The 22,776-nt window shown below is 44.3% G+C and overlaps 1 long non-coding RNA gene across 1 annotated transcript; it reads left to right on the forward strand.

Annotated features, from left to right (window-relative positions):
* Positions 1–1,954: 1,954 nt before the first annotated feature.
* LOC124959943 (uncharacterized) lies at positions 1,955–13,199 on the forward strand. The gene is made up of 3 exons (XR_007104010.1): positions 1,955–2,491; positions 2,949–3,137; positions 13,146–13,199. It is a non-coding gene; the product is annotated as an uncharacterized LOC124959943 (long non-coding RNA).
* The last annotated feature ends 9,577 nt before the right edge of the window (positions 13,200–22,776 follow it).

The following is a 22,776-nucleotide window of genomic DNA, read 5'->3' on the forward strand; positions in this document are numbered from 1 at the left end:
AGAGCTGGAGCCACAGCCAAACCGCCCTTTTGTCCCTAGTCAAAGTGGGAAGGTTTGGGGTGGGAGGTGGGGATGGTCCCTGTTTCCAAGAGTGGGGGAATGATGTCTGAACACAAATACATTTATTTCTCCTTTCCAGAAATAAAAATTTAAAAAATAAAAAGGGCTGATGGTGCCACACACTCAATCCCAGCATCTTGGGAGGCTGAGGCAGGAGGATCACAAATTCAAAGTCAGCCTCAGCAACTTAGCAAGGCCCTGTCCCAAAATAAAAAATAAAAAGGTTTTAGGATGTGGTTCAATGGTTTAGCACCCTTCGGTTCAATACCTGGTATCCCTCCCTCCAAAAAAAATCTTAAAAATGAGAAAAAAAAATTCTTTTCACTCCTGCATTTGTCATTTCCAGTGTTTGTCACCTCTTTCTTTCTACATGTTGATCTCAGTTGTTGTCTGGTATCATTTCCATTCAGACTAAAAAACACCCTTGAAGATTTCTTATAGTGCAGTTCTGCTGGGGACAATTTCTCTTGGGTTTGTTTACCTGAGGACGTCTTTATGTTGCCTTTGAGTATTATTTTCATTAGGTTTTTCACTGTTTTGTTTTGTTGGTGGTGATGGGCATTGGACTCAGGCCTTGTCCATGCTGGGCCCTCTTCCCTGATCACACCCCAGCCTCTGTGGCAACATTACCCTCTGCCCCACTGTGAGCAGGCTGGCATGAAAGCCAGGTACTCCATCTCTGTCCCTGCCTTGAGGTGGGCCCTCGACTTGGTACACCCCTGCCACAGCCAAACCCGAACCAGTGTCCTCTCCCTGCCCCCGAACCCCTGCCAGAGATCTCCCTTGCTGTCCACAGTGTGAGTACTAGACCTTTTGAAACCCTCTTGGGGTGCTTGTGGTTACTTGCGGGGGGGTGGGGAGGGTCTAACCTGTCCCTGCAGGATAATCAAAAAAGGAAAGAAGCAAGAAGCAGGGCATAGTGCCACACACCTGTAATCCCAGCGACCTGGGACGCTGAGACAGGAGGATTCCAACCTGAGCGACTTAGACCCTGTCTCAAAATAAAAAATAAAAAGGGACGGGGGTTTAACTCAAACCCAGTATGGGGTCGGGGTGAGGGAGAAGCAAGAAAATGCTACTGGGTGAACGGGTTGCACTGAGAGGAGCTGACCTCCTCCTGTTGGCCTCCTATTGGCAGATGCCACATCAGCTGTGAACACCGCAAACCTTCCAGACATCTGGACCCGTTGCCTCTCTCTTTTTTCTTTCCTCCCTCCTTCCCTTTCTTTTCCTCTCGTTCTTCTCTCTCCCCCTCTTCTTTCTTTTGGCAGAGCTATGACAGCGCCAGACCCAGGTGCTTGTTTGTTCTTTAGAGGAGCACGTGACTCGCAGGCCCTCTGAAGTAACAAGAACGTGTTCAATAGAGTCCCGAGAAGGATTTACTAAAATTGATTCCTGAGTTCACTGCAGACCCACTGAACCCAGATCCCCACGGAATAGGGTCTCTATTTGTGCCTTTGATGAGCATCCCAAGTGATCGAGGGCCAGTAACCGAGGGAGGTGGACCGAGGGAGTGCAGGGCGGAACCTAGGGCACTGCGGGTGGGCCTGAGAGCGCACAAGGAGGCGGGGCCTGAGAGCGCGCACTGGGAGGGGGCGGGGCCGACGCGCTGCGGGGGCGACCCGGGGAGCCGGCCCAGGGAAGGGCGGGGCGCCAGCGAAGGGGCGGAGTCTCGGGGACGGAGGCGGGGCAGGCCTGGGCCCTGCCCACCGCGCCGCCGGCTGGGCCCTGCCAGAGGCTCCTGGGCTGCGTTGTGCACCGCCTCCTGGGTCTGTGCTCCTCCGCCCCACAGGGCTGCAGGGCAGCCAAGTAGGTGGGGCCGAGCCTGGGGATCCCGCCGCGCGTCCTGCCCCGCCGTCGCCCCTTACTGCAGTCGCCAGCTTAGTCCGCCACCTGCGGGCAGCCGGGATAGGCCGGCGCAGCCAGCCCAGCACCAGCTCCTTGCATTATTATTTATGGGTTCGTGCAGCTGGCGGGAGGCCAGTCCCCGCCACGCCGCTCCTGCCGTGGAAGGGCGGGCCGCGTCCGGGGCACCAAGGGTTCAGAGTCGCACGCGGGCGCGCTTTCTGTACACAGCCCGCCTTTTCGCGCGTCGTTGTCCTCACTTAGGAGAACTGGAGCCGGGAATCGGGACCAGCCACCCCTCTCCCTGAGACCAAGAGAGCGCTCCTGCCCAGGACTGGAGCTGTGCCATTGGATCCCTTACCCACAAAGGGACTTTTGATTCTGGCCTGACCCTCCCGGGGCCCTGTGTTCCAGGTCCTCTCCAAGGCGAGGGAACTCACAGGGCGAGGGAACTGTTCTCCTTCCTGAAGGATTCTCAGATTCCCCAACTGGAACCATGGCTGGTTGGAGCGTGGAGTGACAAGGTCAGCTGGACATGTTGGGTGGAGTGCAGACTCCTCTTCTCGGAGGTCCTCTGGCCGTTAAGGTATCTGGGACAGCCTCCAGAGGTCCCACTACCCCACAGCCCCCCCCACACCTGCTGACAAGTCTGCTGTGAGCCCCATGAGTCATGTGCTCCCCCTCCTCTCCTGAGTGTGTTGTTTCAGGACCTGCCGACCTTCGGGGATGTGGCAGTGCACTTCATCCAGGAAGAGGGGCATGGCTGTACCCTTGGCAGAGAGTCCTGTGTAGGAACCTGGCTTCGCTGGATGAGGGCCTTAGGCCACATCTTTCCTCTTCCCCACCTCCACCCCCATTCAGAGTTCACTCAAGCCGCTGTTCTCTTTGCCCTGGTTCTGCACCCTGCCCTGGTCCGCAGTGCCTCAACTCCTGGAGAGATGATTTCTGAGCCTCTGTTCTGGGCCTGATACCCTCCTAGTCCTGGGTAGGCAGGAGCCGCGGTATGCCATAGCCCCTCAGTGCACCCACTTCCTCTTAAGCAGGATTATCAGGATCCAGACCAGTTCTGATCTCCTCACTGGAGCAAAGAAAGGAGTCGTGGGGCTTGGACACGCTGGGGGCTGAGAGACTGCAGTCGAGCTCAGTGTGTGAGTGAGGGAGCCTGGGGACGTCCAGTGTGTGCAGCCAGCCAGAATGGGCATGAGGAACAGCGCAATGGCACAGAGCCACAGGTGAGCTCTTGTTGACGTGCACCTCAGGGTCTTGACCCAGGCATGTGGATGCCTATCAAAACGAAAATCAGACAGACATAGTGGCGCGCACCTGTAGTCCCAGCTACTTAGGAGGCTAAGTTTCAAGCTCAGCCTGAACAACTGAGATTCTGTCCAAAATAAAAAAATAAAAAGGAGCAGGGATGTAGCTCAGTAGTAGAGCACTCCCCTGGCATGCATGAGGCCCTGGGTTCGATCTCCAGCTTGGCAGACAAAATGAAAACCTGAAAAGTCAGTCAGTAAGTAGGCAGGGGGTGAAGTCTCAGGTTGCTGTTGCCCTCCCCTCCTGTGTGACTGGTTCAGGTTGTGGAAAACTTTGAGAAGCTCAGCTCTGGGCCAGGTGTTTTAGAAATCATCCTCACCTCCTCACCTCCCCACCAACCCCACAGGACAATCTGTCAGTTAGAGCCCTCAGTTTTAAGGATCAGAAAACCCAAACCAAGTTGGTCAAATCAAGATAAGACAACTCTTGGGCAAGTCATGAAATGTTGGAGGTAGGGCTGCTTCCCAGCTCTGCAGGGTCCCAGACTCCAGTGATGTCATCAGCACTGGGATGATGACATATTCAACCCTAGTCTGTCCCTGGCATGCAGCTCACTGGCCATACATGCTGTGTCCCACTGGCTGACCATCATCCAACAAGTATGTCCCCTCTTTGCTGTTCTCTCTGTCACCCTAGGGAGCTCCTGCTTGGGTGAAGTTGGCAGCTCTGGGCTCAGATCCAGTTCTGCCACTTCCTTACTAGCTGGGTGGCTGAGCATATTTCTTAGCCCCTGTGCCTCAGTTTCCCATCCTAAATGCATCCCCAGGGCTGCTATGAGGACCAACCACGTTATCTGCTGAAGAGCCTGGCCCCAGTGTCTGCTTCCACCCATCACAGCGCGTCTAGGGAAGACAGAGGCCTCCTGTGCCAGCACTGCGTGCTTGTCCCAAGTCAGTTTCCTGAATAGGCTTCCTGCTTGTGTAAAACTAGAAGGGTGGCATGTGTCCATTGCTAAGTCTCCCAAGTTGGGGGCCATTACCAAAAGACAGGGATATGGAAGCTGAGCAAGAAAATTCATAGCTGTCTAGCTAGTGGGGTTTGGACTTGGGCAGCCGAGAACTGAGCTAACCCCTGGGCCTTTCTGGTCCTTCTAGTGACTGTGGGCACACAGCAGTGGTCAGTGTCAAATGCTCATGAGGCAAGGAGCCTGGGGACAGGTGGTAGGCCAGCATCCACACTGCTGCCTGGTAGGCCTCCTGCCTGCCTGTGGCCCTCAGTGCTGAGGGTGTGATGGCTGCCCTTGCTCTGGGACTGGTCTGCAAAGCAGAACTTCACGATGTCAGGCCTTCCCCAGAGCATGTGTGTCCACTGGTCACACACCCCCAGAGCTGTTTTCTCTCATGGTACTGAAGTCTCTGCTCCAGCCTCTCCACCCACAGTGTGCTGACACACTTGCCATTCTCCTTTCCAAGGGCCTGTGGCACAGAAGAAGGGACCCAGGAGGTCTACAGGCTGCAGGAGCTGTCGTTTCCCTTACCAGAGCCACTGGCCACTTGGGGCTATGTACATCAAGTCCATCAAGTGAAACTGAAGTTCCCCTCTGGGCTTACCCCAGCCATGTGGCGCCCTGCTATTGCTTCAGCCACAGGTTCTGAACGTTTGTTCAGCACCAGAAGTCCTATTGGACAGTACCCATCTTCAGATCCCCACAATATGGCAGACCCCTGACCCTGCTAGGGCTTATACTCCCCGTCCCCCTGTGCCTATAGCAGCTGCCACTGCATTTGTCAGAAGAGCCAATTAGCATGAAGTCATCAATAGAGTTTCAGCCACATCCTGCGTGAATGAGGAAAGGGTACCTGCCATGGCTCCTGCAGTCGGGCTCTGAGCTGTCCCTCTGAGCTGTGCCATCATAGAACCTGCCTCTGGTGGTTGAGCACCTGTCTTGCCCTGCAGCTTTGCCATTCAAAACCCCTGTCATTCCCTTTGACAGCAGGAAAGCCTGTGCCACGACAGTAGTGCACCTGCGTCCTGGCACTCAGGGGCCTCTGGGAGATGCCGTGCCGTATAACCTGTGCACACCCTGGCACCATCTGACCTCACATCGTAGCACTCTCAATCCCTCCCTCCCTGAAACATCTACCTTTTCCTCAGTATTCCACACATTATTGACCATGTCCGTATGCAGACTTCAAAATGTCAGCCCAGTGCTGTGTTGGGACCAGTACAGGGGTCCAGGCCTCAGGTGGTTCTCCTGTTCTGTCTCCCTCCTTCTGGGGTAACTCCCACTGAACATTCCTGGGCCTCTCCCCAGGTCCCCAGTCCTTGCTGGAGACATGTTCAGCCCTGCCATCTTTCAGTGCCCCTTTTGGCTGAGACAGGGCTTTCCCCAATCAGGCTGAGCTTAGGTACAGTGCGCAGGCTGTCAGGGAAGGCAAAGGTGTATTTGAGGACAAGCCTCACCTGGCTAGGCACCTGCACCAGGCAGTCTTTAGTCTTCAGGTGAGGGGAAGCGGCTCTGCCACATGGAGAGTTTGGGACAGTGACAGGGCTCAGGGTTTCAAGCACATGGACCCCAGGTCCCACCCCAGCTCTGAAGTCCTACCCTTCCCTGTCAGCATCGGGACCTGAGCGGAGGCGACTCCAGCCTGTTTCACAGAGCCCTTGCTTACAGGCTTGCTTACAGTTCAGCCGGAGACATCTGGGTAAGCCCACTATGGACAAAGGGTGTCCATGGCAGGAGCTCACAGTTCTAATGCAGTTGTGGAGTCCTCTCCTGGGGACAGCTGGATGTCCTGTCTCTCCAGCAGTGACGTACAGGACATTTACAGGGGCCCGCCAACCCGTGGCCCTAAAGACTGTCCTGCACAGGCTGAGCACGGTGGGTGCAGATGGTGAATTTGGAAGGTGGCATGTTAGGGCGGGGAAAGCAGGAAACCAGGTAAGTATGGCGGCTGCCAGAGGGAGTGGCAGAGGCTTGCTGAGGGGCGCACTGTCGCCAGGAGGAGGGCGTTCACAAAGAAAGGGAGGCTGAGGTGCTTATCCTCTACTCATGCCCCGTGACTGATGGCACAGGCCCCTGGAGGAGGCCCAGGGACAAGGCAGAGGGGCTTTTATGTGCTCCTGGGGATGCAGGCAGCAGGAGTGTTTTAGTCAGCTTTTTTGCTGCTGTGACCAAAAGACCTGACAAGAACAATTATAGGAGGAAAATTTTATTTGGGAGCTCAGTTTCAGAGGTCTAAGTCCATAGATGACTGACATCATTGCTGGAAGATCAAGGCAGAAGGGTGTGGTGGAGGAAAGCAGCTCAGAACATGGCATCAGGAAGCAGAGAGAGATCCCCTCACCATGGACAAAACATGAACCCCAAAGGAGCGCCCCCAGTGACCACCTCTTCCAGCCACACCCTACCTGCTTGTAGTTACCACCTATCAGGGAACTAGCACACTGATTAGGTTAAGCCTCTCTTAACCCATTCGTGACAGGGCCCACTTTTGGCTTGGAACACAGCCCTGGCTGCTCGCCACTGCCACTCATTTTTAGATGGACATGCTTCTTTCTCTTCCTCTCCCCCTGCTCCTCCCTAATCTCTCCCCCTCCCTAACCTCAGGGGAACAGGCTTACCTTTCTTCCCCGTGGAGGCAGATTTATCTGTCCCTGAATGCACACCCACCATAGGAAGGAAGGAATCCAGCCTTTGAGGATGGCAGCAGAAGACCTTAGAAATGCCTGTCTCCTGAGTTAACGAGTGAATACTACTCCAACAGAGAGCACGGGAATGTGGCCTTTGATAGCCCCTATTTCCACTGATGGGCAGAATCACAGCCTTTGGGACAGGAAGCCCCTGAGTTTCTTCTTATTAGCAAAGCAATAAAACTTCTTTTTCCTTTTTCTCATAACCATGCCCTTGTTATTTGTCATCAGGGACAAGGACCACTGAGCTTTCAGCACCACAATTTCTGATAGAGTCCTCCTTCTACTCTGAGACCTCGTGACCCCATTTAGTGTTTATGGTCCTATTGCCATTCTGGTCTTCTGAACTCCCACCAGTATCACCCATTAATTTCCTCTTACAATAATCTAAAGCTTTCCCAGCTTGCATCTCTAAATGTTTCAAAATTCTTCCCACAAATTCCAAAAAGCTCCAAAAGCCTTTACACCACATGATCAGGTTAGTCACAGCAATGACCCTACTTCTTGCTACCAATTTCTGTTTTAGTCACCTTTTTCACTGCTATGACTGAAAAACCAGACATGAACAATTAGAGGAAGAACGTTTATTTCAGGGTCATGGTTCAGAGGTTTAAGTCTAAAGATAGCTGACTGCGTTGCTGTGGGCCTGAGGTATGGCATCATAGTGGAAGGGTGTGTCAAAGGAGAGCAGCTCAGGACATGGCACCAGGAACAAAGAGAGACTTTGCTCAACACATACAAAATATGAACCCCAAAGGCACACCCTCAGTGACCCATCTCCTCCGGCCACACCCCACCTGCCTACAGTTACCCCCAGTTAGTTCCTATCAGGGATCAATGTACTGATTAGGTTAAGGCTCTCATAACCCAATCACTTTACATCTAAGCTTTCTTGCATTGTATCACACAAGAGCTTTTGGGAGACACTTCATATCTAACCATAACAGGGGGATTTGTACTCACAACTTTCTTTTTAATCCATTCTGCCAGTCTATGTCTTTTGATTGATGAGCTTAGGCCATTAACATTCAGGGTTATTATTGACATATGATTTGTATTCCCAGTCATTTGGGTTTATTTTTGGTTTTCAACTTGACTTGGTTTCTCCTTTGATTGGTTTTTCCTTGAAGGTAGTTCCTCCCTTTGCTGACCTCCATTGTTGTTTTTCATTTCCTCCTCATGGGATATTTTGTTGGGAACATTCTGTAGTGCAGGCTTTCTATTTGTAAATTCTTTTAACTTTTGTTTATCATGGAAGGATTTTATTCGTCTTCAAATCTGAAGGTTAATTTTGCTGGGTGTAGGATCTTGGTTGGCAAACATGTTCTTTCAGAGCTTGAAATACATTGTTCCAGGCCCTCCTGGCTTTTAGGGTCTGGACTGAGAAATCTGCTGATATCTGTATTGGTTTCCCCCTATATATAATCTGATGCTTTTCTCTTGCAGCCTTCAAAATTCTATCTTTAATTTGTATGTTAGGCATTTTCATTGTAATGTGCCTTGGTGGTGGGGACCATTTCTGCAATGCTGCTTGACAAGGTCTGAGCATGGGCACGGGCTTGGCGAGGCCACCATTCCAGGAAACTGCCGCCATCATCTCTCCTAGGAGTTGGGTGACTTCTTGTAAATATCATAGTTATAACTATGCAACTGCAAATCACAGTCCCTGGATGGTTGTGATAAGAATTTAACCTCAATGAGTGTGCGGAGCTTGGGGAAGGATGAGGAATGCTTTAAAAATATGCACCAATATCACACATGTCTGAAGGTACCAAGTGTGAGGCGTTCTTCAGAAAACTACAGTTACAGGAATCGCTTGCTCCTATGCTGACCACACCTGCCCTGACAAAACAGGAGCCTTCTTGTCCCCACAGTGCAAGGACCGCCCTACTTAGCTTACAGGATTGGGGGACATGTGTGGAATCCACCTAGAGGGAAACAAGCAAACAAGGATAGGGACCCACCTCCCACAGATCCACCTCTTCCCTAAACAGGAGTGCACAATGAAAATGGTGAATGAATAATTAATATTAATGGTAAATAGACAAATGTCCAATATTTGTCCTTCCTTCAAGGGCTTGGATGTCAAGGGCCACCCTGGAAATGTAGGACTAAAGAACAAAGAAACAGCATAGGCAAACAACTAGAAAAATATTATCTTGAGATCAAATGCCCTCATTGCATGTTAACTGGTTATGAGTAGTTTATGCTGGTTGAGGCCTCACATGTGTACTACAATAGGAAGAGGACAAATCAATAACATGAAGAAAATTAGGATAAAAATTAAGTACTCACACTGATTGTTTGACAGTAAATAACCTGACTTAGTTTTAACTGAGCTTCTTTAGGTAACAGAGTAGACCTTTAAGGTTAAATTTAAAACATAATCATATGAGCTAAAGATTAAGTGCATATTTTGCTTAGCAGTTCAGTAAAATTAGCTTAAAATAGAGTCACTCTGCTGACAAAGGCCAGTAGGATGAAAAGAGGAAAAAATCTTTCACTGTAATTTGCTTATGTGAGTAACTTAAGTGAATATAGAAAGTTGGCCTTAATGTACCCGCTCCATGTTAGACACCCGCTGGAGAGTGTGGTTAATGACAAATCTTGTGGTGATTTCTCTACAACTTGTATCGTGTTTAATCCTGCTTTACTTAATACTATAAAAGAAGAGCTAAAATAAATCTGAGCAGCACTTGCCTTAAATTGTTCCAGGGGTTCCTGTCGTTCCTCTGTACTGACTCCACCCATCCTTCAGGGAAGCCACGAGATGCTGGGGCTGCTCCCAGCAACTTTGTGGGGATCTGTTGTGATTTTGTGCATTTGGTGTTCTGTAAGCCTCTTGTATTTGGTTTTCCATTTCATTCTTCAGGTTTGGGAAATTTTCTGATATTATTTCATTGAATAGGTTGTTCATTCCTTTGGTTTGTATCTCTGTGCCTTCCTCAATCCCAATAATTCTTAAATTTTGTCTTTTCATGATGTCCCATAGTTCTTGGAGGTTCTGTTCATGATTTCTTACCATCTTCTCTGTTTGGGCAACTTTATTTTCAAGATTAAATATTTTGTCTTCATTGTCTGAGGTTCTTTCTTACAAGTGATCTAGTCTGTTGGTGATTATTTCCATTGAGTTTTTTATTTGGTTTATTGTTTCCTTCATTTCAAGGATTTCCATTTGTTTTTTTATGAGAATCTCTATCTCTTTGTTGAAATGATCTTTTGCTTCCTGCAGTTGCGCTTTCACCTGCTTATTAGAGTGATCATTCATTGCCTGCATGTGCTCTCTTACCTCATCCTTTGCTTCACAAATCATTTTAATTATGTATATTCTCAACTCCTTTTCTGACATTTCTTCTACCATGCTGTCACTGGCTTCTATTAGTATAGACTCTAGGTTTGTTTGGATCACTTTCTTCCCTTGTTTTTTCATGTTGCTCGCGTATTTTCACCTCTAGCAGTGCAGATCTGGAGTATTGCAGTTTCCCCCTATAGGCTTATAGTGGCCCTATAGGTTTCCAAAACCTTTTATGTAAGGGGGAGATCAATATTAGTAGTACCCAGTACAGACAATATGTAGCCCTAAACCAACTAGTCCCTATGTGGACATTAACAATATTGTCATAATAAACAGAATGAGTTCAATTATTATCTACAGTATAACAAATAGATTTGCAATAAGGTCTGCAGTTTTTAATGGAGGACAAAGAGGATAAGGAAAGAGTATATAGAAGTTCTAGATCATAGAACGTGTGAAAGTGTAATCAAAAGAAATTGGTTTTTAGTCTGAGAAAAGGGAGAAAGAGACTCTGAGGAAACAGGTAAACAAAAGAAAAATAGAGCAAGAAAAGTAAAGAAATAAAGACTTAAAAATTTTCAAAAAGGAGAAAAAAAAAGAAAAAAGAAAAAAAAATCTAGACTATAACAGTCATATAGTATTCAAATCTCCCAGTCTTTTTTTTTTTTTTTTTTGCGGTACTGGGGATCGAACTCAGGGCCTTGTGCTTACGAGGTAAGCACTCTACCAGCTGAGCTATCTCCCCAGCCCCCTCAAATCTCCCAGTCTTCAGTAGCCTGATTCATGAGAGGCACCTGACAATGAGCTTCCAGTCTCCAGCAGGTGTCTCAGGATGGGATTTGCCCCACCTAAAAATGGGAGATACGGCTTCCAGGATTATCCAAGATGGCCGCTCTGGCTTCCAAAGTGTTGGCAAATGGGGAGCTGCAGCTCGGGGTGGGGGCGTGGTCGACCTGGGGTCCTGGAGGTGGGGTGTGGTTAGTCTGGCTGAGGGGTCCTGGAGGCAGAGTATGGTCAGTCCAACCCGGTGTCCTACAGGTCCTGGTTGTTGTCTCAACCTGGCAGCAGCCACATGTAACCAAACCTGCAGGTACTATGACAGTGGACTTCCAGGCAATAGTAGGCAGCTGGTGATCCACTGGCGGTCTTCACTGTGCTGGCTACTGGTAGACGATCACCAGGTGAAAGGTAGGCGATGGACAGGCAAGAGGCAGGCAAATGGTGGATGGTAGGCGCCAGACAGTGAGCAATCTGCACTCAAAAAGTAGTCAATAAGGGCTGGGGATATAGCTCAGTTGGTAGAGGGCTTGCCTTGCATGCACAAGGCCCTGGGTTCAATCCCCAGTACCGCCAAAAAAAAAAAAAAAAAAGTAGTCAATATGCTGGCAGACTGCAGGTGATTGCAGTGAACAATGGGGTAAACAGCAAGGGATGGATAAGCAGCAAATGGGGTAAACAGCAAGGGATGGATAAGTAGCAAAATCTGCCTCACCAAGAAACAGATATCCTCTGCTTGAAACCGGAGTTACCAAGTTACGGCGTTTCAAGGAACACAGTCTCCCGCTCATCTGCCATCTTGAATCTCTGGTTTTTTTCTTTATTTAAAAATATTTTGAAACTGATCGCCGACCACCACTGGAGCACCAGCTGCCTGCTGTCGCCTGGAAGTTCACTGTCACAGTACCTGCAGGTTTGATTACACGTGGCTGCCACCATTTTGAGACAACAGCCAGGCCCCGTAGGACCCCTAGTCAGATTGACTGAGCCCCATCTCCAGGATCCCTCAGCCTGACCTATCACTCCCTGCCTCCGGGGCCCTCACATCGACTGACTGCTCCCTGCCACCAGGACCCCCAGACCAACTGACTGCACCCTATCACCGGGACCCCAGACTGACTGATTGCACCCGGCCTCCAGGATCCCACAACCACACCAAACACACCTGACCTCCAGGACCCCTGCCGGATCAACTGCATCCCGTCTCCAGGACCTCCAGCTGACCACATCCACCCCTGAACTGCAGCTCCCCATTTGCCAACACATTTAGAAGTCAGAGCAGCCATCTTGGATAATCCTGGAAGCCATAGCTCCGATCTTTGGGTGGGGCAAATCCCATCCTGCAACGCCTGCTGGAGGCTTGAAGCTCATTGTCAGGTGCCTCTCATGCATCAGGCTATTGAACACTGGGAGGTTTCATTACTATATGACTGTTATACTGTAGATTTTCTTTTTTCTCCTTTTTAAAAAATTTAGGTTTTTATTTCTTTACTTTTCTTGCTCTCTTTTCCTTTTGTTTACCTGTTCCCTCAGAGTCTCTTTTTCCCTTTTTTGCATGCTAACATTCAATTTCTTTTGATTACACACTCACCCTTTCTATTTTCTAGAACTTCTATATATTCTTTTCTTATCCCATTAATGGCCACATTCTACATCCCTCTGCATCCTCTTCATCCTCCATTAGAAACTGCAGACCTTATTGCAAATCTGTTTGTTTTACCGAAGATAATATTGAAGCCAGAATTAAGGACAGGTAGTTAGTGTAGAAATAGGAAATCGGGTCAATTCAAGGAAATGAAGCCATGAAGCCATCTGCCTTTGGAAGTTGGAGACTGCCCCTGGAAGAATGGTATATCAAGGATCTCTGGAGCCCATTGATTACCAAATTTACCTCCCTTTATCAAGGACTGCAAGCATGCAGCTGCTAATTAATGCCCCCTGGGCCCTTGCCTGCCTGAATCACCTTGGCCCTCCCCCTGCCCATGTCTTCTCACTTAATGCAAAATCAGGCCTAGTCACATAGGCAGGAAGGAGAGAGAGATAAGGGGGGAGAAAACTGGAGAACAAAAGAGACTTTAACCTATAAAAGATGTAGGGTGCACTCACTTCTTGGGACTTTTAGAACATCAGCCATGGCCCCCTTCTTCCTGCCAGGGAGAAGTCTGTATTATTACCTTTAAATAAAACCCGCTTAATATGCTTGCCTTGGCTGCTTCTCTAGTGTTCAATCTTCAACATTAGAAGGAGCAGAACTCGTTACCGGTAAACGGCGGTATCAGATTTGGAGGTCCCACCGAGATTTACGCCAAGGTAAGTAAGCTTCTCTCTCCACACACCCCACATCTGTTTGAGGTGCATCTTTCTTTCTGTCTCTTTATTTTTGGAGGGCAAAATGGGCACCCATCGGCTACTTAAATGCAGTTAGTGCAGCCGCCATTCTTAAGACTCGGGTGAGAGGTTTCCCGGCCCAGGCAAGTTTCCAATCACCTGCTCTGTAGGCATGTTGGACTGTGCTGAAGCCGTTTCCTACTTTTCTGTCCAGGCCCGGAGCGCAATTGCCGCAAGTACACAGTGTCCCTAGTCCTGGATGCTCCCCTTCCCTTGCCGGTCAGACATTAGGAATTCAAGCTGTAGGATTAAGGCCTGGGATGATTAGTATGAAAATGCCCAGGTTCCCTTTGTTCGCACAGTTAGCCTTCACTAGTCTAGACACTAGAGTCTCTCCATTACTGTTCCCGTGCTTAAATGTGTTCACGGTGTTCTCTTTAAGCTGCAAGAGGGAAGCATTTAAGAACCCCTCCCGTGAGACCCTCCAAGCAAAGGGCGTTATACGCCTAACAACCAATAGATGTCCCCTCACCCTCCGGAGATTCCTTTAGTCTACAGGGCAAAAAGATAGGCAAAAGGCACACTTTTTACTTTTGTCATCGCTTTTCATAATTAGGGGTTTATAGTGGCAGGAGGAAAGCAGTAATGCCCTTAAGTCTGAATCCTCCCAGGGTCTCTAGCACAGGGCAAACTAGGACCCTAGCACTTTGCTGAAGAAGGCCAGAAAAAACTTTGGCAAAGCCAGGTAGTGAGAGACAGGTTTTTCTGGACTGTAAGGAAGCTCAAAGTTAGGGAGACATCCCTAAAACTTCTAACTCAGAAGGGAGCTTCTCTCTCAACAGTATTGCCAGGTTCACCACTAGCCTGCATACTGCTAAATTGCAAATGAAAAGTGCCTTTCATATGTTACCATGCTTGACAGCAATAATTTCTACCATGAGAGGAGAAAAGCCTTGAGGAATTGCCCACTAGGGGAGGAAAATCGAGGGAACCCTCCCAACTTAAGACAGACAAAAATAAATTTAAGGAGGCTTTTGGAGGATCCTAATAAATATTGAGAAGTTTCAAAACTTATGCCAGGTATTTGACTTCACCTGGAAAATTATGCTATTAACCACCTAGAGAACAGGCAGTTCCCAGAAACCATCCTAACTGGTATTTGAATAATGAGTAGGATGCCTAAAAAAAACTATTATGCAGCCTTCAGGAAAGTCCTGCTATTTTCATGAAGAGACTTAGGAAAGCAATAAGAAAACACACCACTCTGAATCCTGAATCCATAAAGGGCCACCTACTTTTAAAGTATAAATTTATCATTTAGTCAGCCCCATATATTTAGAAGAAATTACAAAATTGGCACGTGGCCCTGATCAATCCTCAGATGAACTTCTCCAGCTTGCATCTTCTGTTTTTAATAGACATCAAAAAGAAAGAAAAGGGAACATATAGGCAAGAAAAGGGACTTATTAAAGATCATTCAAACTGATAGAAACTTTTAATGCCTTGCAATAGTCCATGTGATTTGCCCATTTTAGGAGTTAAAAAGCAAACTGCCTAGTCCAAGACCTTAGAATAATGAAGCAGTAATTTCCCCCACCCTGTAGTTCTTCTTCTTCTTTTTTTTTTTTTGGGTGCTGGGGATCGAACTCAGGGCCTTGTGCTTGCAAGGCAAGCCCTCTACCAACTGAGCTATCTCCCCAGCCCCCACCCTGTAGTTCTTAATCCATACACTTTTATCTTGGATTCCAACTGCTGCTTGATTTACTAAGTTAGATTTAAAAGATGACTTTTCCTGTTTATGCTAGACTCTGAATAGCAATTTCTGTTTGCCTTTGAGGAACCAGATACTGTATCTCAACTTACCTAGACAGTATTGCCTCAGGATTTAGATGGCCCTCACCTGTTCTGGACAAACCTTAGCTAAGGACTTAACAAAATTCAGAGATAAAACATCTGCGATTGTTCAGTAAGTAAATGACATCGTTTATGTGCCTCCACCCAGGAGGAAAATCAAAAGGCCATTGCAGAACTCCTAAACTTCTTAGCTAATAGGAATTATAAGATCTCAAAAAATAAAGCTTAATTATGTCATCAACAGGTTCAATACTACAGGAAATAGTCACCATAGGACAATATTCTGCCCCAGGAAGGGGCCTTACTTCAAGCTCCTGTCCTCAGCTTACCTATGAAGCAAGATTTAACCTGTTTGTCACAAAGGGGAAAATAAATCCTGGATAAGCAGCCATAGGCAGCTCAATAACCAATGGCATATCTCAGTGAGGAACTTAGCAAAGTGGCTTCATTCTCAAAAGAAATGGAAAATAAGGTCTCATAATTTTCTTTGACATCCAACCTGTCCTGATGAGATGGCTAAAGTGCCTTAGGCACAAGGTTTCTATTAAAACCTGTTAGATCCTTCCAGATCTCAGTCAAGGCTTACATTGAAATGTAAATAGGAAGCCTAAAGGCTCTGTAGGAGACCGGTCTCAAACCCAAGGAAAAAAAAAGGTAAAAAAGAGCTTTACCTAAACTCCAGCAAAAGTGAATTTTATGGTGCTTTACTGAAGTAATTAACGGCCGTATCATTTTTCCAGGACTTTTGTTTTCTTTTAATTCTATATATATTTTTTGAGCTCATGATTTTTTTGATCAGTTCTATTTTTTATTCAACTAGAGATTTTGAACATCTGTTACATTGCAATGGAGATTCACCTATAAAGTTACAAGGCCTTTGATTTTGTGTTATTTGTATGTCGTGCTGTCTGATGTCATGTTTTGTCTGTATCAAAACTGAGCGCTCCTAAAATTAAAATTTAAAAATGGATCCAGATACTTTTAATTCACGTGATTTAAAGGTTCAATTCAAATTGGGTAAACTAATGAAAGTAAAATGACTTTGAAAATAACTCACAAGTCTCTAGGTGGTCAAGCTAATAAAATATTGATGTTAATAAAATGTCTAATATCATCGCTGGCCATATAGCCCAACTTGCAGAGTGCCTGCCTTGCATGCTCCAGACCTGGGTTCGAGTCCCCAGCACTTTGGAATTGCGGAAGTAAAATGTCTAATATCAATTGTTTCTAAGACTTTTCTTCAACAGGAAAGAGACAGCAGATACTGTTCAGGACACTTGTCTTATTTCTTGGTTTTTACAGAATAAGTGAATTAGAGTTAACATGTATGGGATTACTCAAATGTGTTTGTAGAGACATCTGATTAATTTACAAAGTAAAATGCTAATTGTTAAATAACATCGAGTATTTTTAACTCCTTAAATTACATGGGGTAACATACTTAACATTATTGGTGTTTTCATAGATTGGTAAATAAAAAGTGTTTACAATTACTTTGTGTCCTCACTAAACTAAAAACAAGGTTACTAAGAGTTATGTCCTAACAAGTGGAATTCTATATACAAAGGGTCCCAAAAGTTTCAACTGTGTTTCAATTAGAGTACTATAAACAACAAAATATTTATTAAAATATTTATTAAAATATTTATTAAAATCTTATTAAAATAGAGTAATTTATCTAAATTCAGAAATTTCATAAGAGTTGTTTCAGAATGTGAACAAAAAGGGGTCAACAGATAGGAAAGAGAAAATAAAAGGTTCTGGGTATGGAAATATATTTAGTAAAAGGGAAAAGGAAATGTTTCTGGGTAAGAAAGTGCTTGTGTGATGAAATACATGAGGGTCTAAGTAAGTGCTAAGAAAGTCTATGTGTAAGTAAAGGGGAAGTTTCAACAAGCTTGTGTGTAACTAAGTCGGTTGTATGTATGTGAGACAGCTAAAGCTATTTAAGGTTTTCCCTAAGGTGAAATACTAATGTTCTGATATAAACTAAAGTTTAATCTATATGGTAAAATGACATGGTAAAATGACAAGGATTTAAAACACTAATTTACTCTTAACTTTGTGTCTATTAAGTTTTATTCTTTAGAACAATTAGTCTTAAAAATTGGGGTTTATACAATTATGGTTAAACAACTGTTAGAGTATTGTTCTATGTTACAGAGTCTACATTTTTCTTTAAAAACTAAATTTGGTAAGATAAAAGTGTCAAGGTAATTGTGAAATGGTCACTAGTTATATATTAAATGTGTTCATATTTTCCAGGTATACAAGTTTTTAAAGCAGGGAATTTATCAAGCTCTGCTATTCTCCAGATTAAACTTGCCTGTAATGGTAATCTTAAACTTATAAAGAGTAAATTTTAATTGGGGATTTATTTCTATCATTTAATGTTCTATTATAGGATCTGCTATCAATAGGGTATATGTAAAATTTGTTACTTTATACACTGAGATAAAGAATTTCAAATATAAATGTATTTATAAAAGTTAGAACCTGACTTGTTTAAAGGTTAATACTGTGAAACATGAAAACATTTTGCCACTTTGACATACAAAAGGAAAGTTAAAAGCTCTTTCAGTCTTTCTTTGATTCATGTTTTAGATACAATGTTAAATTGTGTTAATTATAAAGTTTATATAGACTCAGGAAACAGTATATGTAAACTACTTAATGATATTTAAGGAAGAAGCAAAGATCAATATCAGAATTAGAACACTTAAGATCTGTAAGGAGCCACGCCTTACCTGAGATAAGGCTCTGCCTCCCACCTTACTGCATGTTAGAGTGACTCCAAAATAAGTCAGACTTCAGCTTATTTAAAGTTATAATCAAAAGATTGGTTTTTTGTTGTAAAATTACTATGATCTCAAATAGGGAATATAATGTGGTTCTCAGTCAAAATTCAAGATAGCTATTATACAAGCAGAATATATTTTTACTCTTGCTAATTTCATTTTGTAAAACTGTTACCTGTTAATGTTTTGCAGAAGTAGCTGCTTCAAGAACACACAACCTAGGTAACTTGTGATAATAAGCCATCACCTAACAGTGGTAACAGATACCAGAACAGATAGTGGTAACTTCCAGTACTAATGCAGACTCCAGTTAGATAAAAGGGTAAATAACTGTAAAGTTATGGATATTGAAGTTAAAGCCCAGGACTCTTACTTTATGACTGGTGAGACTGGCTTGCTGGATGATTAAGATCAAACTTAGAGATTGGAATTAAATACAGAAGGCAAGATAGACCAGTATTTGGAACTTTTGCCCTCAGTCAGCCTGAACCCACGAACAAGAGAACTTCTCTAAGGAGCTTTGCAACTCCGGGTCACACAACCTCCTGATCAAGGAAATTGTTGAGACTAGAGTATGAAAAATCACTCAGTGCATCTGCTGCAGAGGAGGGTCATGGAAAAAGGGAGACATCCCTTAATGCTTCCAAAGGAAGTCACCTCATCAAGGAGACCCTGCCTAACCAATGGCACTGGTGGAGCTAAGAAGCTGCTCTTAAGTTCTCTATGAGTGACCCCTGTGGGAACTCAGCTGACTCTTTAACAAGAAAGGAACCAGGTCAATTTGACCAGCTTGACCTTAGACACCCAGCAAAACAGTTAAAACCAAAATATAGCCATTCTTGGGCATTTAAAAGAAATAATAGTTAAATGTAACTCAAGATGTACACTTGTATTAGCCCACTAGAATAAAGACTGGAAGTTACAAATGAAAGAAAGATTCTTCAGCAAATGTGCCTGATAACTATCAAGAGAAACTGCCAGAGTCAGAAGTTTTTAGTCAGTTTAAGGCCTGCAGACCTTCCTAAGCTACACAGGTAGACTTAACCTATGTTTGCTCGTATGATTATCTAGCCGTAAGTAACAGAAGTATAGAGATCTCTACTAAACACAGGTTACACCAATAAAGGGATATTTTACAAAAATCAGATGACATTAAGTAGCTTAACTATAGTTTTTTGGGACATCTATGACATTAAGAGTTAAATGTTGTGTTTACATTCCTGATAACCTGGACAATGTTAAAGTCCCCAAATAAAGGCCTTGTCCTCTCCAGCCTTTGCTAGGCCTAGTTATGGGAACAATTTCTCAGTTCTTCCACCACCTGGTGAGAGATTGAATTCTGTCATTTTCATGATACTCAGTGGCATGTTCCAGATGCTGCAACATTTACTTTGTACTAATCTCATTTCAGTACTCATGTCTTTTTGTTCTTCTCTCATAGAAGCACCCACCCCCAGATGACTTTACAACCTGCTCTTCCCCAACCAGACTTCTACCTTGGACCCCTCGATTGACCCGATTTTTAAAAAAAGGAACTCCAAACTGCTTGCCCCTCGCTGCCCCCTTTCAGCTTCGAAGCAGCCAGAACGATCGATGCCTCCTTTCTTTTCTTTACAGCAGTTAGGAGTTCCTAAAGATAAAGGGGGAATGAAGCCAGAATTAAGGACAGGTAGTTAGTGTAGAAATAGGAAATCGGGTCAATTCAAGAAAATGAAGCCATGAAGCCATCTGTCTTTGGAAGTTGGAGACTGCCCCTGGAAGAATGGAATGTCAAGGATCTCTGGAGCCTATTGATGACCAAATTTACCTGCCTTTATCAAGGACTGCAAACAAGGAGCTGCTAATTAATGCCCCCTGGGCCCTTATCTGCCTGAATCACCTTGGCCCTCCCCCTGCCCATGTCTTCTCACTTAATGCAAAACCAGGCCTAGTCACATAGGCAGGAAGGAGAGAGAGATAAGGGGGGAGAAAACTGGAGAACAAAAGAGACTTTAACCTATAAAAGATGTAGGGTGCACTCACTTCTTGGGACTTTAGGACATCAGCCATGGCCCCCTTCTTCCTGCCAGGGAGAAGTCTGTATTATTACCTTTAAATAAAACCCGCTTAATATGCTTGCCTTGGCGTGCTTCTCTAGTGTTCAATCTTCAACATTAGAAGGAGCAGAACTCGTTACCGGTAAACGGCAGTATCAATATTTGAACTCATTTTGTTTACTATGACAATTTTGTTACTGTTCCCATAGGGGCTATTTGGTCTAGGATTGCATAGTGTCTGATTTGGGCACTGCTAATATTGATCTCCCCTTAAAGAAACGGTTTTGGAAACCTATAGGGCCACTATAAGCCTATAGGGGGAAATCTGCAATACCCCAGATCTGCACTGCTAGAGGGGAAGATACATGAACAACATGAAAAAAACATGGGAAGAAAATGATCCAAACAAATCTAGATTCTATATTAATAGAATGTGAGAAGAAATGTCAGAAAAGGACTTCAAATTATACATGATTAAGATGATTCGCGAAGCAAAGGATGAGATAAGAGAGCAAATGCAGGCAATGAATGATAATACCAATAAGCTGAAAGAGCACCTGAAGGAAGCAAAAGATCATTTCAACAAAGAGATAGAGATTCTCAAAAAAAACCAAACGGAAATCCTTGAAATGAAGGAAACAATAAACCAAATAAAAAACTCAATGGAAAGCATCACCAAAAGACTAGACCACTTGGAAGACATAACCTCAGACAATGAAGACAAAATATTTAATCTTGAAAATAAAGTTGCTCAAACAGAGAAGATGGTAAGAAATCATGAACAGAACCTCCAAGAACTATGGGACATCATGAAAAAACCAAATTTAAGAATTATTGGGATTGAGGAAGGCACAGAGATACAAATCAAAGGAATGAACAACCTATTCAATGAAATAATATCTGAAAATTTCCCAAACCTGAAAAATGAAATGGAAAATCAAATACAAGAGGCTTGCAGAACACCAAATGCACAGAATCACAACAGATCCACACCAAGGCACATTATAATGAAAATGGCTAACATTCAAAATAAAGATAGCATTTTGAAGGCTGCGAGAGAAAAGCATCAGATTACATATAGGGGGAGACCAATATGCATAGCAGCTGACTTCTCAACCCAGACTCTAAAAGCTAGAAGGGCCTGGAACAACATATTTCAAGCTCTGAAAGAACATGGTTGCCGACCAAGAATCCTATACCCAGCAAAACTAACTTTCAGATTTGAAGATGAAATAAAATCCTTCCACAATAAACAAAAGTTAAAAGAATTTACAAATAGAAAGCCTGCGCTACAGAATATTCTCAACAAAATATTCCATGAGGAGGAAATGAAAACCAACAATGTAGGTCAGCAAAGGGAGGAACTACCTTAGAGAAAAACCACTCAAAGGAGAAATCAAACCAACTTAAAAACCAAAAATAAGCCAAATGACTGGGAATACAATCATATCTCAATAATAACCCTGAACATTAATGGCCTAAACTCATCAATCAAAAGACATAGACTGGCAGAATGGATTGAAAAGAAAGACCCAACAATATGCTGCCTGCAAGAGAATCATCTCATAGAAAAAGACATCCACAGACTAAAGGTGAAAGGATGGGAAAAAACCTACCACGCACATGGACTCAGTAAAAAAGTGGGGGTTTCCATCCTTATTTCAGATAAAGTGGACTTCAAGCCAAAGTTAGTCAGAAGGGATAAAGAAGGACATTTCATACTGCTTAAGGGAACCATAAATCAGGAAGACATAATGATAGTAATATGCCCCAAACAATGGTGCATCCCTGTACATCAAAAAAATCCTTCTCAATTCCAGGAATCACATAGACCACAACACAAAAATTCTGGGTGACTTTAACGCACCGCTGTCACCACTAGATAGATCTTCCAAACAAAATCCAACCAAAGAAACCATAGAACTCAATAACACAATCAATAACCTAGACTTAATAGACATATATAGAATATTCCATCCATCAACGAGCAGATTCACTTTCTTCTCAGGAGCACATCGAAACTTCTCGAAAATAGACCATATGTTATGCCACAAAGCAGCCCTTAGGAAATGCAAAAAAACAGAGATACTACCTTGTGTTCTATCAGATCATAATGGACTGAGAGTAGAAATCAATCACAAAATAAAAAAGAGAAATTACTCCAACACCTGGGGACTAAATAATATGCTATTGAATGAAACATGGATAACAAAAAACATCAGGGAGGAGATTAAAAAATTCTTAGAGGTCAATGAGAATGACGATACAACATATCAAAATTATGGGACACCATGAAAGTGGTACTAAGAGGAAAATTCATTGCATGGAGTGCATTCAAAAAAAGAATAAAAATGACAGACACCACTGAGATACAGAACATAATGAGAAGCTACTTTGAAAATCTGTATTCCAACAAAATAGAAACTACTGAAGACATTGACAAATTTCTAGAGACATATGCTCCTCCTAAACTGAACCAGGAGGACATACGCAATTTAAACAGATCAATATCAAGCAATGAAATAGAAGAAGCCATTAAAAATCTACCATCCAAGAAAAGCCCAGGACCATACGGATTCTCGGCCAAGTTCGACAAGACCTTCAAAGAGAACTCATTCCAATACTTCTCAAAGTATTCCAGGAAATAGAAAAGGAGTGTACCCTACCGAACTCATTCTATGAAGCTAATATCACCCTCATACCCAAACCAGGAAAAGACACATCAAGGAAAGAAAATTTTAGACCGATATCCTTGATGAATATAGATGCAAAGATCCTTAACAAAATATTGACAAATCATATCCAAAAACATATTAAGAAAACTGTGCACCATGAT

Source organism: Sciurus carolinensis, chromosome 1 (genome assembly GCF_902686445.1).
Source record: "Sciurus carolinensis chromosome 1, mSciCar1.2, whole genome shotgun sequence".
Classification (NCBI taxonomy): Eukaryota; Metazoa; Chordata; class Mammalia; order Rodentia; family Sciuridae; genus Sciurus; species Sciurus carolinensis.